At 29.5% G+C, this 21,121-nt stretch overlaps 1 long non-coding RNA gene across 1 annotated transcript in view; it reads right to left on the bottom strand.

Annotated features, from left to right (window-relative positions):
• LOC139906421 (uncharacterized) overlaps nt 1–15,570 on the bottom strand; it is a 32,105-nt gene extending 16,535 nt beyond the window's left edge. The window contains exon 1 of the long non-coding RNA XR_011781920.1: nt 15,434–15,570. This is a non-coding gene — a long non-coding RNA (uncharacterized lncRNA). The remainder of the gene's footprint in view (nt 1–15,433) is intronic.
• Between the last annotated feature and the right edge of the window lie 5,551 nt (nt 15,571–21,121).

Raw genomic sequence — 21,121 nt, 5'->3', positions numbered from 1 at the left:
CTTTTCGTACAATATAAAAAATTCCAGAACTAAGCCTACATAAATTTCTGCTTTAATAACAATAATATCAAATAGATATTACTACTCATTTTGACCTTGAAGAACTCAATCCATCCTTGAAAATTAGAGTTCATACGAAAAAACTAATTAAAGATTTGTAATTAATGTACCAAATTCTGTTAGAACATAATATGTAATTTTACACATTTGTTTTGTTGTCTAGCGCTGTTTATCTTAATTATAATTTGAGAATATACTTCCGATTATCCTTCCATTTGGGAACTGAGAATTTATATTACCTGCTATTTAAAAAAATGTTTTTTATTACTTTGAATCTGCCTTTTTATTGCCAATACTTTTCATTATGCTTTGAAACATTAAATTTGATCATATAAAATTATATATCTTATCTTGATAACCCACAGATAATTATTTCTTGTTGAAAGTCATGGGGTTAAAAAATATTTTAGAGTATGTAATTATGTCGATTAACGGAGGTTTAACCATAAACTGAGTAAAATGAAGGAGCTGACAGGATGATAATTAAATTCTGGAAGTTATACTTTATTTTATAAATTCAAAATAAATCCATAAATTACCAAAACCTTTTGTGAAAATGCTCAAATTGTCATAGAAATGAACACATTGCCTGAACATTCCTAGTCTTTCCGCATAAATAGTGAATTTTATACTCCATTTCAGTCTGACCCAACTTTCAAAAGACAGCTGTTAAAATTTTATGACAATCTATTCATTAGTTTTTCAGTTATTTTGCTAAGTGGGACAACTACATTTGTTATTTCAAAAACAATATTTAAAAAATTAATTATGTAGCTCACTTCCTGAAAGTGGAGCATGCAAGGCCTAGGAAATAATAATTTAAATTGAATTTGAATGGATCAAGATACTTATTTTAAGAGAGTACCTAAAAATAAAGTCTTTAGAAGTTCATTTTTTACTCAGAGGAACAAGATCAGAAGACCATGACTGCCTTTTGATAACTAAAAGATAACTAGAATTAGTATTCTTTAGAGCCCAATATTAGATTAAGCATTTTTTAGGTTTTGTGTTCCCTGACCTTGGCCGCTTAAAACTCAATTACCTCTTACTGTGACCATACACAATGTTTGTACTAAATTTGATCAAAATCACTGGTACTTTTGGCGTAATCCTGGTGACCAACAAACAAACTAACGAACAAAATGGGGCAAAACATTACCTCATTTCAACTTTCCTGAGGAGGTTATTATTTAATAACTGGCTGTAGGGAAATGAATACTTGCTGATTTGAAACCAACATTCAAATTTTGACATAAAATAATTGATAGCATAACCACAACTACAATTAACTACTCTAAGAGTGTGTGATAAATTGCCTTTCTTTATGAAAAAAAGTAATAATTTGTCAAAATGTATTTAGTTTCTTGTCTAAATCCTACCTAGAAGTACTTCTACAGCGGCATTGCCTCGCATTATAAAAAAAGGGTTGGTGATTTTTTGTTTATGGAGCATAATTGCACATATTATTTTATTTAATTTTACTATTTTTACACAAGATCAGATTAGTTATTTCCAACAAAAATCAGATACATACTCTAACCCAGGGATTCTCAATCTTCTTTTTTTTAGAGATGTACCACTTGTAAAATACTTAATTTAATCCAAGGAACCCTTCCCACCACAAAACATTTTTACCTTCAGTGACAGGAATCTATTTTGGGGGAGGAGGGGGAATGCTTGTTTGGTGGATTTTTTTTTCAAAAAGAAATATTATTCAAATTTCATCAATATACTATATTAAATAACTTAATGATTACAAATCATGTATTACAAATTTTAATTTCATAATATGAATTCAGACATTGATTTGAATGTTGAAAAATTATCTTCTGTTGATTAGACAGCAACTCTTTCCCACTTTGGATGCTTCCTTTGTATAGATACAAATTTATGCGCTGAAAGTAGCTCCTATATAATCTTATAGCCACTCAGAGTAAATAATCTGCAAAAATGTTGCATCTGTTACGTCCCATGGATACTTTCGATACCATATAAGTGGGGAGTTACCTTTTAATCCCAAATATCCCATTTCAGAATATAAATAGAGTCCTCATCCTTTTCCAACTATTGTCAATTTTGTGTTGTATTTAATTTTCATATTAAATGTAGTTAACGAGGGATATAAACAAAAATAATATTTCCCACACCCCAAAAATCATAATTCACCCAACTTGGTTAAGCCTCTATTAGTGAGCATCCTTTCTTTTAATATACTTAATGAACTTAGTTTAAACGTTGACCCAAATATTTAGCGAATTTTATTTCTTAATACACAGATGACATAGAGTCAAAATTACGCTAATTAATCATAACATTCGATATCGGCATAATTTGTGTTTATTATAGTTCCAATATTATAATTTCATTGTCCATAAAAACTTCGATGAAATATTTATTAACTTAATCGAACTTTTGATATAAAAATTTACTGAATAACTTTGATGACAATGAGTGTGATACATGGGATAACAGCTGATATTAAATTTGTAGACGATCGTTTTCCTTAAATCGAAGATAGAAAAATAGGCTAAGCAAAAGAATGACTTAAAAACAATTCATTAATCAAATTCACCAAACCTTGATTCAAAATTGCAAAATTTTTAGTAGTTCAATGAAAGTACATTATTAAACAACAAAAATTTGCATTTACACTGACAGATGTTTCAAGAGCATATTAATGCTGTTTCTAGTATTCAAATCTATTTTAAACACATTAAACAAATTTTATCAAAATTGAGATGTTGAAAATCCCAGTTCATTTACACAGGGTTCAGAACTACATTAGATAAAAAATTCAATCACTGAGATACGTCATATCTAATCAGTAAATTACGACGTATGTTATTGGGTACACAAATGTACTTTTTGGCATGTTACTTAGTTTGTATAATATTGAAATCTAATTGTTTGCAAATTTTGGCACCGATTTCATAACATTGTCATGATGATACTTAAAAAATATCAAATTTAATGTGAGCCATTTTTGTATCAACTTCCTACAATGTTCCATCGATGAGGCTCTAGGGTAAGTTGTAATAACAATGGTGGTTGTCAATAAATTTGCATATTATTGAACATAATTTAATTTTAGCTAAAAACCATAAATAAAGATATTTGATCCTTTTATAATTGTAAACTATCTCTACATTCAAAATTAGGAAGCAATTCTCTTCCCATAGCATAGAATAAAAACAAACTATTCTTCCTTCATTTCTAAGTTTATATGTATCAAGTTGGCCCTATTGGGCTTCAAACACAAATATAAATACTTAACTAATTCACACCATTTAACTCTTTAAATATTCACAAATAGTTATCTCTATGAATAAACCAAAGTCTGAATTTTTGTTTATTTGTGTGTCTGACAATGTTTTTAATAACGAGCTCATATAAAAAAATGAAGTACACATTCATATATTATAAATAATAATGAATGTTAGTTTAGGCTTGGTTAGATAAAGAGCTTGTGTAGGGTAAAAGACATCCGGTGAGTAGTCTTAAGTACTTCTTGGCTCATCACATCATATTAAAGAAATATCAAGCTATTATTTTGGGAGATATCTTTTATAATATTAAAATAAAGGTTTGTCTGTTAGTAAACGCCTAAATACTCTGGCCATGCCAGTTACTACTAAAAATGTTTTCATTCAACAAAAAGAATTTAAGAGCATTATTGAACATGAAAACAATTAAACTGAGGTTGTATGTCTAGAAAATGAGTCCTTCTTAACATTTGATATAGTCCAGTTCCTTAAAGAGCCATAGAACATGAAAAGTTTTTAAAAGCATAATATTAGATTGGGGAAAAAGTATTTTCCTATTTCTTTTTTTACGTCTTTTTTCAACAAAATATATCTTGTTCATTATTGTTCACATCACCCAATAGAATACAGCGTTGTTAAGGTGTGCGGGCGTACTACAAACGCTTTTGGAACATTATTGTGCTAGATTAGTTTAGTCGTGAATTCTCTCGCGTCAAGTATGAAAGTCTCAAAGGAAGATTTGCAATATATTTGCAATATTTAACATTTTTTCTACTTGAAAGAAAAAAGCTTAACTTTTAAAGCAATGTGTGACTGGTGATGAAAAATGAATAACTAATAAGAATGTCAAGTGACATAGATCATATTCGAAATCCAATGAAGCGGCCCAGACCCTGAACAGCCCAGAATTGACTGCCAGGAAGGTGTTGTTGTGTGTTTGGTGTGACTTCCAGCAAATAATCGACGATAAGTTGCTCCCTTCTGTCCAAATGCTCAGTTCAGCGTTCCATTGAGAACAACTCGACCGTTTGAAGCCGGCGATCGAATAAAAAGAAACACATGGGTGAATAGGAAAAAAATCTTGTTTCATGTATAAAACACCAGGCCCTACTTTGATGAGTGACCAGAAACTCCGGGACCTCGGATGCAAAGTTGGAAAGTTATTTTGCATCTGCCCAACAGTTTGGACTAGTAACAAGTTACTATTACCTGCTCCTGTATAGGACCAATGCGCTTGAGGGTACAAATTTTGTTTCATTAGAGGTCTTTGAATGTTGGCTATTTTCATTTATTGACATTAAAGACAAGAAAAATGTGAGTAGAATATTATGAAGTTAAATTCTCGGTATAAACAAGTAATCAAAGAGAGAGTGGAATACTACGTAAAACTATGTTTTAGGTTTAAATATATAACGAAAAATACGAAATTACTTTTTCCCCAAGCTATTATATTCATGAATAAGGGAGTTTAATTAGGAGAGTTTATGTTAAGTAGATGTAGTTATATGAATGAACTTGATAACTTTTTTTTTATAAATATATACACTCATTAAAAATAAACTGTTTACATTATTTTTTTTATTGAAAATTACATTAAATTATCAATTAAGAAAGTATATTAACGTTATCGTTCCTTTCATTACATATGAGTGCATAATAGTTGGGTGAAAAAGTAATTTCGTATTTCTTGCCCCTTTTTGAACTAAATATATCTTTTTCATTAAAGTATTTCCCTTGCCTATTCAGTCGTGAATTACAGTGCGTCAAGTATGGAGGCATCCAAGAAAAAATTTTCCATGCCATAAAGATAGGTACTTATATTAGTAGTTGTAACATCGACAAGGAGCTGAACATCGATCATAAAACCATTCTTCTTCTATAGAAGAGTGGATATAACATGAAACTAGAATAGACAAGGAATTGTATTTCATCAAGACAACGCCAGACCGCACACATATTTGATGCCCCACAAAAAGCTCTAGCAGCACGGATTGTAATTCTTATACATCTACCCTACTCTCCATGTCTGGCATCAAGTGATTACAACCTTCCTCTCAATCATCAACGTACTTGGGGGTACAAATTCGGCCCCAATAGAGGCTTATGAAAATTGTTTATCCGATTTTTTTTTGTTAATAGGGTGAAGGGCTTCTGCAAGAAAGGCAATACGAAGTTGGATTATGCTTATCAAAATTTTTTGGAACAGAACAGAGCATACTAGGATTAAATCAGACGATTGTAGCACTTCTTATAAAGCATTGAAATGAAGTAAAAAATACGACATAACTTTTCCTAAACTTAAACTTATACATGGTGTAGAAACATTATTTTCTTTCCTATAATTTTACAATCCGTCTCAATATAAAGTTATTTTTAAAGAAATGAAAAAATCAGCAGCCATTATACAGGGATTGGAAGCAAAACGTGGACTGAATGACGAATTTTTGAAAAATGTCAATAATTTTATTTTTTGATAAATAATTTCTAATTTCAAATCGAACGAATATGATGGCTACATGTTCTTAGGGCAAAAATCAGCTATGTTGTCGTCGCAGAACTTCTGGTATTTGGCCGATGTGTTTGAGGGTGCACCATCTTGGGTCTACACATAGTTGTTCCTAAGTGAAAATCCTCTTCTCACAATAAATTTTTATTGCAGATCCATTTGCCTTGATCCACGCACGAACTTTCTAGCACTTCTCTAGTATCCTTTCCTTCAGAGTGTCAGTCAACAGGTGGTGTGGGGTCCTTGTGTAAGAGGGCAGCCCCAAGTCCTCCTTCACAGCCCTCCTGATTGTCCCCTCGTCCCCATCAAACTCGTTAGAGAGGTGATTCATGGATTTTATTGAGTCCTCCTTCATCTTCTTCTTCAGGTCCCCCAGAAACTGGGAATCCCTTTTTGAAGTTCTGTATACTACATCCTTCCCTCCTTGAGAGGTATTTTCCATCCTTTTTCATCTTGGCTACCTTGAAAATAAGGCTCCTGGAGCACTTCTAAAAGGCTTCTCAATTGTGGCATATAGATGATCTGATATCCTCTGCCTTTTTGCTTCTTGCAAACTCATGATGAAAGATTTGAGAAATAATTATTTATGTTTACTTATGCAGAAAGTGCAGGAGACTCGGAATATGCCGGAAAAAATAAGAAAACCTCTCCATTTGAATTACATAGTTATCATTTATTAACATTCACGTATTGCTTCCGAACCCTGTAATTCACAAGTTATATAATATAATTGCCCTTTATAGTAGATCATTTTAGTTTAGAATTTTGAAATAAACAAGCTAATTATAAGATAAGTTAAAAATATTTTAAATTGGATATCCTTAAAGTAGAGTGTTAATAATAAATATATTAACTAATAGCAAAGTAATCAAGTACTCAAAGGATATAAGGTACGACAAAAACGAATAATAAAATTTGACTGTGTCTATTAGTAAAAAAATATTGCTCTTTCCAAAAAAGCTTCTTTTAAAATGCAAAATATCATGCAATTTATCCAACATCTTGAAGAAAAACTGGCTAAAATGTATTTTTTATTCACTGTAATCTATATTATACAATACGGTTGTAATGTAAATTTTAGGTACTTACAGAGTAGGGCCTAAAATTTGGAGTAGTATGAGTAAATTACTAAACCGAGACTTTTATGGAATCAAGGAAAGACAACTCTAAACAAATATGGATATGTTTAAAAAAAATATTTAGCAATATTTTTTATTCAATAAGTCCTTCTTCAGAAGCATAATAGTATACACAGTTTTTTTTTACAATGAAGAATGTGTTCATTGCATACCACCTGCTGGATGGCAGTTCGTTGCAAATACAAACTTACATGAGAGGCGCGACAAATATTAATCTCCAACGCACCAAAACTATAAAGATCAGGGAGTTGAGGTCAGGACTGGAGGTGGGCCACATGGATGATGGCAAAAAGTCAGCCGTATTATTGTTGCAAAAGAATTAGTTCTTCTTGGCTGTATGAGGCTGTAATGGGTCTTTAAATTGTATGGATGGAGATATCAGCATAAAAACAAAACTTCATAATTTTGTTTCAGCTGTAGTTTGGTTGCCTAATAAAACCTCGTTACTATAATGAGATGAAATTGTAATACAATACTTTTGCAAGTTTTATACAAACAACCATAGTTGTCAGCCCGTATTTAAGACTGAGGATCGTATTCTAGTCAAGTTCCACATGTCGGTCATTAAAGAAGATAAAATAAATCCTTCGGGACATCAATGAGGGTGTTTTTTTCTTTTTTAATAATTCCGTTGTATAATATATGATAAATCATATATTATAATTAAGAAACAATATAATATGATCGAATTATATTTTAATTAATGAAAAAATAATATTTGTGGAAGGTATGTGCAATAATCTTAGTACATATTTAATATGTCTTATTCGCTTTCGTAGACCCTCAATATTTGTATGAGCAATTCCAAAGACCATCAGTTCAGGACTGGACCATATAAATAAGGACCACCACAGTACTAGTCTCCCTCTGTAAATAATCAAATCTGCGTTATGTGGTCAGGCATAGAAAAAAAAGAATAAGCACCCTTTTAGGACAGGTAAACTTTTAAACTAGTTTTCCAATTTTGTCAAAATTGTAAATTATAAAATGGTTTAGTCTGAGGAAACGCTTAAAATATTTGGCTGTAGTACCAGGTTTGATTACATATAATGTTTCTTTCTTAAATATATTTTGTTCGACATATATGATTAGTAGTTTATCTTTTTTCAGTTTTTTATGTGTTCGATATATTTTTATCCCTTTAAGAAGTTATAGTCGTCTTTTTTTGTGTTTTCTTCAGGTTTAAACTCCTCCCTTATAGGAATAAATATTTTAGGTGTCTCATAATAGTTGATGCTGAATCAATATTAATAATAAAAATACTATTTTTGTACAAATCCAGCTATTTTACGCACTTATCAACCTCGACTGCTAGAAAAGAAAGAACAAATTTGAGAAAGAAAAAACATAGCTGGTAGCCCTTTGTATTTTTCTTCTTGCCAGCTGTGAACTGTTATATGTGGATGAACTATTAAGCAATTATCATATATAAATACTTTCAATTTATCTATAATATTATGTTATATAAAATATATGTTTGATTAAATTACTTGATTCTTTTTACACATAACTTTGACAATTTTCATCTAATGATTTTTTTAATTAAACCTCGTAAGTAAATATCTTTTTCGAGAAAATTTAGTCATATTTTGAAATACAACAACATGAGAATACAGTATTAAAAAATATAGTTGGCTAATTTTAAAGTAAAAATATTGAATCTTTATTAATTTCAAATCAAATTAGTAACCATCAATTTTTGAGAGGTTGCGTATATATATATGTATAGCTTCTCCGTCCTAACATTAAAAAAAAAAGATAAGATCAAGAGAAAAAACAAAGGATTAACTCGATTAAAAATTGTTAAGTACTAGTGTTGAGGGTCGGTCCAGTGCCTATTTTTTTGGTTTGGTCTTAAGTATTTTTTTCTATACCATTTTGGACTGCACTCTCAGACCACAGACCGATTTTTTTCAGTCTCACTTTGTATACCAATTTTGATTCGGTCTCACTTTATTCCTCGATATTTTTTGCAGTCTCAATGTATGGACCAATTAATCTGCAAAGTCGATTAGGACCGATTTTTTTGTGGCCGAACTATACCAAATTTTTTCTTCAGAGCAAACTCTTCCTTTTGACCAATCTCCACCAAATTGTTATATCATACCGATACAGATTTTGTTGGACCAAATTATTTCAGACCTACAAAAATAGAAGGGTGTTGACCGGTCTACGATTTCCATACCTAAACCCAGCTCTATTAAATACGAATATATCCTAAACTGGTCATTATCAAAACAAGTTCAGAATGGCTTATAATCAAATTTAATGTTTTATGAGCATCTGAGAACTATTGGAAATTGAATTAAGATTCAAAGGAATTGAAGCATTTTTATAAATTTAAGGATGTATAATATCCCAGTTCACTTATGGTTTGTTAAAAATGTCAAACCACAAATTAAAAAAACAAAACAATAATAACAAAAAATACTATTATTTTTAAATTAAGACAAAAAAAAAAAAAAAACAAAGATACAAATAATCAACATGGTATTCCGGAAAATTATAAAAGTTGTAATGAGGTTTAAACAATCAGCTACAATCTGTGGAGACAAGGCGAGATGGGGGAAATAAACAAAGGTGTTGGCAAGAATTACTCCGATGTAAATCGATTTTACTCTGTGTCCAACAAAGACATAGAAGTATAATTATTCGTCTTATATGCCCAATATATTTAATCTAGTTTTCTCATATCCGATATCAATTAAATGTTGTTCTATTGTAGAAAAGGAACTATTTTGTATAACAAAAATACGAAGTATCTGGAAAAAAATTAAACTATGTAAATGATATTGTTATCTGTATTTTATATACCCATACATACGATAGAGTTTGTGTGTTCTTTATGCTGCCTACATCATTGAACCTAGGAGCCTGAAATTTTGGGAGGGTACCTCTTTTGAGCCTGGTCAGGCTAAGATAGGCTGTAAATAGGAGGGGGGAGGTATCCTATACCCAAAACACACAAACAAAAAAACACTTTTGAAGCTCAAGGAGTTCTAGATATGAGTTTGAGTTATAAATCAAAAAGTAAGCTCAAAAAAATAAACTTTGTACACTTTGCTCTATAGATTTGTTAGCATATAAATTTGACAGATAAAAATTGATGTTTTGCTGAAATATCTGTTATTTTTTGAATAATTTTTCCTTCTTTTAAATTTTTGTCTTTTTTTCCCCCATCAAACGTCAGTTTTCAATTTTTAAAAAGAAATGCTACTAAACGATACAATTTGGACTCTAACATTGAATAACATATTTTTTTAATTTCAGAAATATTTGCTAAAATTAACCAGATATCAAGGATTATTTTTTTGACAAATTTATTTTTAATAACTTCTTTGTTTCTGCAAGTACCAAAAATATTGGTAGGTTTTTACTACTCTTTACAGTTCCAATAAATGCTATTTATAACTTTTTTTTGCAAAAATTGGAAAAGAAAAGTATTTCGTAATTTTATTTTCAAATTTTGATTTGGGAGTTTTTGGACAATTTAAAAAAATGGAGTTGTTATCCAGAAATTTTTTTTATGCATACATGTTAGTTAAATTTTATAACACAATTGTTCAAAAAAAAATTTTAATGCTACTACTAAGGTTAAAAGCCCCAATAGTTAGAATATTTTTTGGTGGAGGGGGTGCTATGAAGAGACTTCGTGGATTATCTTACGTAACTAGATTAATATAATGTATACATATATTGATGTATTATGTAGTATAACATATAGTTTATTTCCCCATGCCAAAAATGGTATTAGTTTTTCGCTATCATCCTTAGGGCCTTCAGAAAAAGGCTATAAAGTCGGGTGATTTTTTTTTTCTTGTCAATTTTTCAAATTCAAAACTTTATTTAACTGCATTTGTTGAAGATATGGATATATTATATCAATTTATTTCATAGAATATTGATAAACGGTTCCAAGACAAGTAAGAAATATAGGTAAATTGTACATTAATTATTCAAAAGATTCCCTACGTCAACTTAATAAAAGTAAATAAAAACAAGAGTGATATGTAACACTTCAAACGTGATTATTGACAACCCATATATCAAATTTTAGTTTGATTTATGTTTTTAAAGGTTCAACTTTTCTCAAAAAACAATTAATTCTTACTTTAAATTGTCATTTGTATCACAATAAATAATGACTCTGAGGGTTTTATGATTAGGTATATTAATAATATATCTATTTTCTGTATCACAAAATTTTTCAAACTATGCTTCTTAACTAAAATTTATTTGTACAGGTTCCACTAATCGAAACATCTGCTTAATCGACAAGATATTCAAAATCAGTATATAATTCTTACGCTTAAAAATCCTATTATTATACGAATATCAATATGAAGTTCATGCTTCTGGAAAAATGCAAATATTTATACTATGATACGGAAACGGTGTAAAGCATGGTTGTGTATACCTAAGAACAACTTTTAAAAAGTAACAACTATTAATAAATTAAATATTTAAGAAAATTTATAGTAATATAGAAGTATTTTCTGAATATTTCTTCACAATTGTTTTTGTTATTGCCAGTTCCCTTTTGGACCGAGCATAGCCAGGTAACTCTTTGCTAGTATAATATAAAACTTAGAAATATAGGTGCACGTGAACCACTTAGAGGGTGCTACAGAAAAGCATTCTCAGCATGCGCCATTTTCTTAGAACAATTAGTTTAAACAAAAAGTTACAGACTGGCACAACACTTTTACAATTTAATTTACAGCATTTTCTTGGTGTTTCACCTTTCATATTTTTACTACATAAAATGAATTAATTCACATTTAATTTTGATTAAACTCCGTCCAATGGCATTGAAAACAAATAAATACTTGATACTTATATTGAATAATAATCGAGCCAATGATAAACAGTGATATTTGAATGTAATGAATGTAATATGTATAAAAAGTCCCTAAAAAAAGCTAAAATTGTAACTTTTTTGCAATTTCGATTAGGAACGAGAAATAAGAATATACATATTTATTGTTCTTTCCACTGTAGTATTTAATTTCCATCTATAATATGGAAATATCCTTATATAACGATGTAATAACATATTTTAAACCCCTTTTAGAGTAAGATATATAATAAAACTAGACAATAGAAGGGATATAATTTTGATAGAGAGTAAGGTTTAAGTTGCTTTATTTGTTGGAGGATTTACTCTGAACATGCCGAATTGATCATCCATACGTGATTACTACACTTTTGAATGTTCACATGATTAATATGTTCATCAGATATAATAAAGGAAACATTTCATTCTAATTAATTCATTATGTTTTTATGAACATACCTTGCAAATAACACTAATTTGGCTTTGAATGCCTTTATAATGGAAGATTTAATGTAATTATAAATTGGTAAAATGAACAACCTAATTATAGTTTTGACTTTACTCATAAATTATTCAACAAAGGTCAGTAGATAGATACACAAATTAATTATACTTTCTGTGCTTACAGAAAACAAACTATTTATTTGAAGAAAAAAATCTAAAATATGTGATGTGTTGACAAGCAACCTTGAGCAAAAATCTACAATATAGGAAAAAATACCCAATTATTTTTTCCTAATATCTGTTATGTAATTGGTCCAATGTACGTAAAATTTGCAGCATGTATGAGCACATTGTACAAGTTTTAATGTATTCGCCTCAAAATGCACTGTTTAATTATATCAAAAGGTATTCCATTACCCATCTATTAATTGATGTTATCACTTCATTTCTATAAAATATAATTATATCGTTATTATGTAAATATAACCCTGGGCATTGACAATGGACCTCTGAGTACTCATATTACAGTAATCTGTATAAAAATAGCCAAAAATCAAACCGTAAATATAAACTACCATAAATCTTTCATTTAAAAATTATTCATGTTTTCTTTGGTTGGAACTCATACAATTTGCTTATACATGCTACAAAAGGTAAAGGCCCACAACTTTTATGTAATAAATAAACTTGCAGCTAGTATTATGTTGGGACTTATTTAGAACTGAAAACATGAGTTCCTGCATATAAGTCCTAAAACTTATAAAGTTTTGTCCATGATGACTTCACTCAATTTTTTTTCTGTCCGGACTTCAGACTGTTTCGGAACAGACAGTCCGAAAGACAGATCCTAAAACTGGATTGGACCTAATAAATAAGGACTTGCACAACATTACATAAAATCCAATATTTCATTGACGTATTTGAGTTAATTATTGCCTTTGTATTCAAATTAGTGGGATGACTAATGATAATTAAGAATTGGTGACGCACATAGTTTCGAACTTTTATTTGATATAAATCCCGATACAGCCCCTCTCACATGAAATAAATTAAGTTATGTTTCTTTTATTGCGAATATATATTTTGGCTAATTGAAGCGCAATTTAGGACGGTTGAGCATTATATTAAGTTGATAATAATTTGTCAAAAAATACGAATATAATCCACACTCTATTTAGAGAAATAAAATTATAGGTTGCTGTTGTGTTGACGTGTATATACACAAAAATACACCATTATGCCCTATCCAAGTTAAATCTAGCTGAAATAATTCATTTGTGTTTTAATCTTCATGGTTATCATACATTTATATTTTAAAATTATTTTATAAATCATTCAAAAGGGTTACAAACCGTAAAAACAGATATAGATCCAATAGTTTACGTTTGAAAAGTCATATCAGAGTTAAAAAACGTCTCATAAATCAAATAAAACTTCACTACTTTAATAGTGGCGTTCGCAGGGGGTAACTGGAGGGGTTGTAGCACTCTTAAATTAAGGAATTTTAACTTTTTTTTAAATTTAAAAAAAAAGATTTATTCTCTTAAAAAAGGTCATAGGAGCAAATTCTGCAGCAATAGCAACAATTAGAGCTTTTTAGTGAAGAGCTATGGATTTTAAAAACTTTTTTAGTTTTATGTATTTTAATCCATCCCAAAAGTTAGAACACGAAGCCTATGATTGGCCAAAATAAGTCAGTGAAATAATATTGAAAGTTTGTTAGAAAATTGGGACTGCGGGAGTCTTTGGCTAACACATGATACCGAGTTATTTGTCGAAACAAGAATAGTTAAAGTTCAATTCCAGTTTTTAAAAATATACATGCACGTATTCTAAAGTATATGTATTTAATGTGTATTAAGTAAATCAATAAATTGGAAATTTACTTTTCTTAATTTTTGTTCGGGAAAGTAAATTTTTGATACACAACGATCATTGTTTTTATTGTGTTGATATTAATTGCAGTTCAAGTAAATTGATTCAATAAAGAAAAACTATTTATTTTTTAGAAACATAACGTTGTGTTCAATACATTGTATAATTACATATATCGTAATAATTTATATAATTACCTTCATTTACCTTCACTGTAGAAGAGAGTATGCGAAACAAAACAACATAAGTGCATCATAATACCCCCCCCCCCTTCACCCCCCTTTAATTTATTTTCCAAAAAACATATTTTTTCTTTTACAGCTGTGGATTCTTCAAATCTTTTTTTTGTTGTTTACCTTTCCCTTGCCAGATATAATCATGTGTACACCCGGTAGATACAGTCGTTATACCATCATTATCAAACCACATTATATTTATTAAAAATTAAAGACCCTGGATATTCAAAACAATTAATAAATGTAATTTGAAATTTCTGATAAATGGAATCACCTTTTACATTAGGGTTGTTTGTTTCTCAACTTTTTTCAACTTTCAATCACAGCAAGTACGGAAGGGTTACCATGGGGTAAGACAATAATCTATGAAAAAATGTTAATTTCGATTCAAATTTTGAAAGAATACCAATGTTATTTATTTCGTAATTAAACATTAAATACAGCAGTAATGAATATTTTACATGAATTAATTATGAGGAACATAATATTAACTTGTCAAAAACATATATAAGTATTTTTTTTTTAAGTTACCATGTGTAGCAAAAAGAGAGAATTACAATTAAAAATTTTGATATTTCCTTCCTGAAAACGTAAATAAAGAAAGGATGGTCACTTAATGCAAATCATCATATTTTAAATAAATTTTTCCTCTTTTTGTTTCATAGAACAATTTAGAAAAAAACCACTTAATATGCATTTTTATAAGTTTAAAAAGTTTATATCAAAATTAACATAAAAAGAGTAAATAAAAATGTCGTTGTATCTATATTCCCAAAGAAAAGAGTTTTTGTCTCTTTTCACAATGGGATCGAGATGTGTGACTACTACAAATGACTTAGTAAAACAAGGAAATTGAGCATAGATAATTTTTATACCTCGTAGCATCTTTTCTCCTCTAGCCGTAATCTAAATTCGAAAAAGCTGAAAAATTATAACACCTTATAGTTCAAGTTGATTAATTATAATAACTTTAAATACACTGTGAGACATATACTAGGGTTTTCTATCAATTGAAAAAACCAAAAACCGATGAATAGATTAATGTTACATTAGTATTTATAAGATAAACTTACTATTATGTCGACCTTGTACGAAAGTTTCTCCTCAAATTTTATTCAATTGGTTCACTATGTAAATGCTACTCTTGTTCCCAAGTACAACAACTAATTCTCTGTCGATGATCTGAACGTCTTCAATATTTTTCCTAACTGAATAAGAGAATAGCTTGTAAAGGAAAAAAACAGAGACAACTACATCCGCTTATTTTATTTTTTTTAGTAAGCAGAGGGAAGCTCAAGGAATCGCTCTTACCAATGGATGATTATTTCCTCTTTCACAATATCAACAATTTATACTCAACAATGAACCGCCCTCAAAAAAGTACATACATAAATACAATAATTTGGTATATTTAAAATATAGGAGAATAGAGAAGATGTACAAGGTGCGGCCTCTATTTAACAACCAACACGTTTTTCTACGGATTTTCACCTAAAAGAATGATGATCCAATCAATGCCATATGATAGTCGATTAAAAAAGTGAATATGACTTTTCAATATAATTGCCTTTGGATTATGTTTGATATCTCAACATTCTCTTGTACGTTGGGGATGTCAGGATATTCTGACTCTTCCTTGATGTAGAATGAATACTTTGTCGCTCGATGTCATTTTTTTTTTTTTAACTTAGCCAAAAATCAATGCCTATCCGCCAAAACAACATACAACGCCCTACGTTCAAACATCTTTGTTAAACAATGGCAATATGCTGTAGGTATCTGAGTACAGGGGATATACATAGTTGGAGTAATAAAAAAATGTGGCCTCATTATGGAGATAGTGGTGCACCATAGGTTATTTAACTTAGAAAGCCTATATGATGAAGTTTAACAAACGTAGGAGTAATTAAAATTGGATAACTCTATAGTATTATACTTTCAGAAAAAACGATTGTTTGTCACCATAAAATATTGACACAACCCGTAGAAGCCCACAACAATGATAATTATTGCTTCATAATATTTTCTCAATATTCCTAATATCCTACAGAATAGAGGGATAAATTCATTTGAATTAATCTTATTATTACAAAATACAAATTTAAGTTTATGAATGTGTTTGAAAGTGAATGAGCATGAAAAAAAAACTCTATGGTTGTAAATTCAGAAAATGAGTCACAGGTCTGAATTGAATGTACTCATTACTCTCAAAGAGTAGTAACTAATGCAACACTAATGGATGGATATTCACGAACGTCCCCAGGCTGGCTTAGGAATTTTGATTTTTGTTAGAAAATCTTATGTTCAATTTAATTTCTCTTCAAAAAATTTAATATTTAAAATTGAATTGAATCTTTCTTCAAAATTTAATCTCTGAAATATCATTTCAAAGTTTTTTTAACTTTAAAATTATAATTACTTTTAAATTATATTCAAACACATTTTGGGAATTTTAATTTATTTCTTTGTGAATAACTGTAGATTTCGAAATTTAAAAAAAAAAAGTTATTTTTCAATTTTTTTTTGATGAACAACAGTAAATTTGGGAAACATTTTTTCCACAAAATTTAAAATTAGAAATTTAATTTTAATGTAGTTTTCCAAAAAAATTATTTTTCCTAGTTTATTTTAAAAGATATAATTCTACAGACACCACCATTAACCTACAAAACTGCTAAAGCACAACTTGTAAAAACTTGTTAGAAATTAGTGAACTCCAACTTGCACCCTTTTTTGATTGACACGCTCCAAAGTTGACATTGCTGTCATGGGTGTATGACCTCTCACTTGTTTGAAATTAATTTAAAAAAGACAACCTTTTTGGAAATAGCTACTTCGAGCCAGAACTATAATATTTCAAAATAAAGATTGCTCTGATTTTTTTTACCCCTCCAAATTGCTAAAAAGATACTATTTTATTAATTAACACTCCAGATTCCCTAATATACATATACAAAAATGAAGAGGTGTAGTTCATCAGACAACGCACTTGAGCAAAATCATAGAATCGATTTTTTGTAAAGCAGAACATATTCATTTATCATGTGTAATTCCAGAACGATTCCTAGGTTAGATGGAGTTTATGTAATATTATAATGATTACTTAAGGCTAATTTCATTGATAGAATTACCCAAAATCTACGAATAATAGGTTATAAATTTAGCTATTCAAATTATTATTAGATTACGCCTGACACCAATAAACAATATTTACTATAAATGATGATTTTTTTTTCTAATTTATGTAGCATTTGTAAATAAGTGAGATTGTTTTCATTCACTTTGCAAATTAATTTGAGGAAGTATTAAATATTATATAAAAGTCTTCAAAAAAAGCATTCTAAAAAAGTATGCTTTTTCAGTTTTATCTAAATATTAATTGTATGATCAAAGGCTGCAAGAAATATATATTTTTTTTTTACATGACTTCAGCATTTTTGATGTCCGCCATTTTGTAAATTTAAGCAATCAATTATAATATGAATAAAGACTATAGCCATATATAGTTCAGTAGACAACATAATAGCATTTTTTTATATTCGATTCACGGTCGTTCCTAGAGAAGGTTAAATACTTAATGTATATGGAGTTCAAAGAAGATTCTTAGATCAGATGGAATGATTGTAATACAAGAAAGTTTACTGATACTTAATCAGTGCAACTCTGTTTGCCCAAAAATAGTGATATTTAATCATATACACTATACTATATAGGTGAGGATCCGAAAATTTAAGGGTAGAGTATAATACAAAATTATTCCAGTGATTCACAAATTTTTTGGTCATACATGTCAATAATGAAGGCAATCACTCAAATCATTTGCAATGGTCTTTCTTGATTGATATCGGGGTTATTTTATTAGGTGTATTTTGAAAAGTATTGACATGGACTGTTGGTAATTCATGTTTCTGATAATCTAACGATTTGCCGAGTGAATAAAGACTATCAATAAAAATAAAAATAAAAATTATTTTCCATCATTTGAAATTTTAGTTCCTTATTTTCACCAGAAAGTTGTCTTTTAACGTATTATTTCTAGAGTCCATGATGTGAGAACTAATATATTTGTATATATTTAAACTTCTTAAGTACTGTTGCGCTATTTCATTGGAGGAGCATGACTCATGGAAAGGTGGTGCTCGGGGCTTATATGAAACTTAGTCAAGGAAGTCTATAGCTAAGAGGAGCTCCAGTTTGCATGATATACTTAATAAAATTGCTGTCTGTAATTTTTTTGTCCTTTTGTGATTCAATTATTTATAGGATACAATGATAAATTATGGCTCTGTTTTTGGCTGTCAAAGTTGGATACCTCCTACTAAAGGATTGGTTCTATTTTGAGATGATGAATGTAAACTTTCATTACATTATTTTTGCCAGAATAAGCTAACACGAGATGTCTGGATCAAGGTTGTTGCAAGAAAAAATTAGATACCAATCAAACATTCAAGGATTTGCTCTCTTTATTTTAAATTGGACAATTTCATGTATAAGTGATCAAACAAAAAAGATCTAACATTCCATTTGTCAAGGGAATTGTCGGTTGGAAGCTATTCCTTAAATCTTTCCAACCTATTAAGCAAGGCTATCAATAAAGTATTCCTAATCCAAGACCTCCTATCAACTATTCTTGAGCAAAATCAAGGTATTCTAGGGAATCAGATTTTTTAAATGATCAGATTGAGGAATTTGAAGACTCCAAAGGCTTTAAGATTATGATGACTTCCTTGAAAAAAAAATTAGTACTATAATTCCATCTGGATTGACAAATTTGACTTATCTTAACAATAGCGTTAACCTTCCTTTCATAGTGTCCTAAAAAATCATCTTTACCCGTTTTTGTCCCAAAATGATCGATTAGGTTATGTACGATTTGTTTATAAGACTTTTTTTAAAAGCCTGGAGTTGTAGAAGTGATGTTCGATAGTTCAATTAGATACATTACAAAATAGGCAAATATCCTCTGGTTGTTGATGAATTGGACTGGAACCTTCAATCTTTCCTAGAGCCAGTAATATTTGTACCACTTTTTAAAATATGTCAAATCGAATCTTTATCACTTGGATGTTAGTATATACTCATTTATAGATGTGCCTTCTTCTCTCTGAATAGAAACTGTCTTGGGCGTCGCTCCCCTTTACCCACAATACAAAAAGTTTAAGAATTTAAAATAATGCTTGTGAGACAAATGTAAAATAAATGAACAGGAAATAATTATTCTGGCGTTAAAAATTCAGAAAATGAATCACAGCTCAGGATTTGGTGTACTCCAAACACAATGAAAGAGTTATAGCTAACACAATGTGGTTGTTTCACGAAAGTGCTGGAATACAATTCGTAGAAACTAGTCCGAAATGGAAAAAATCAAACTGGGAGAATGTTCTAATTAGAACACTCTCTCCTGTCTTTAGTGGGGATAGGACAAATTTTCTACCCGGGTACTGTATTAGTAAATTTGTATTATCCAGAAAGATACAATATCTGACACCCAAAACACCCTCGGGTATCTGAGGTTGTATGGATTATTAGACAGAACTGAGGGATTTTCCAATTCTTAAAAACATTCTACATAGTATTGCTTGACATTTATAAAATATATATATATATATATATTTATCAAACTTATAAATAATACGACTCTATTTCATATATTAGGATTACTTTTAATTAATAACAAAGTAAATTAATGCTATTGAATATATTTTCTTTCAAGTGTTTTTATTTTACCTTCAGTATCTTCTTGTGTTCTTGAACGCAACGTAGTAGAAATTGCTTTTATTCTGTAGAAATTAAAGCATGAAATCTTTTGTCAACGTAACTACTATCTAATCCTTATTTTTAATTGCTTTAAACATTTGTAATTTTTGATTAGACTTTTATGTAACCAGAGTTACTATTTCACAAATATGGAGCTTCGCATAGAACAGAATCATCAACTTTAAAAAAAATATTTATTATATTTCATATAATTATAGGCGAGCTGTTAATGAAACAATAAATGAGGCTGTTTCTTTACTTAAAGAAATCAAGTAAGGAACAAAGAATCATTAAATTTTCGATGAAACGTATCTTTTGCCATTTGCCGAGATATTTTATGATCATTTGTTTCTTTTGTTTCTTGATTGTCATCATCAGTGAAGAATGAAAAGGAAGCCGCTGCAACAGTCAATTACAATAAATGAGTACTGAGTTTCTTCAATCTCTCAATCATTTTAACAAGCGTAAATAATTACATGGAGCTTAAACTACTAAAATTCATTGAAGCCAAGGCTCAACGTATACTGTTACAAAAAATATACATCTATAAAAACTATGTATATTAAGTTCATGAAACTAGTTTCTCGCGAGGACCTTATCTGCTAAGCCAGCTGTTCTCAAAGTGAGCCGAATGGCAGGGTCGAGAAATGTATTCTAAAAAAACGAATAAAATTATTAATTTATTTGCTTGCAAAAAAAAATGTACATTATTTTCATATGAGTTGATATTATAATACAAAAATGAAATTACAACCGAGCGTTTAGTTGTTGTATAGAATAAGGTCATAACCTAAAACAGACACAAGAGGTATAGCAGTAATTTAGTACAGTGCATCCTTCTGTTAAAATCGCTCTTCAAAATAAGTTACTAAATAAAAGTAAGAACCATAGTGTTTTAATCCATACTGTGGGAACATGCACATGTAATGATATTTTTGAAAAGCTTGACAGTAAATTTTAGAAGAGGGACTTATAATGTACGTGGGTATAAGATATGAAGTTTT

This window comes from Lepeophtheirus salmonis, chromosome 9 (assembly GCF_016086655.4).
Source record: "Lepeophtheirus salmonis chromosome 9, UVic_Lsal_1.4, whole genome shotgun sequence".
Taxonomy (NCBI): Eukaryota; Metazoa; Arthropoda; class Copepoda; order Siphonostomatoida; family Caligidae; genus Lepeophtheirus; species Lepeophtheirus salmonis.
Note: the sequence above shows the minus strand (reverse complement) of the source record. Positions and strands in the feature narration are given on the sequence as shown.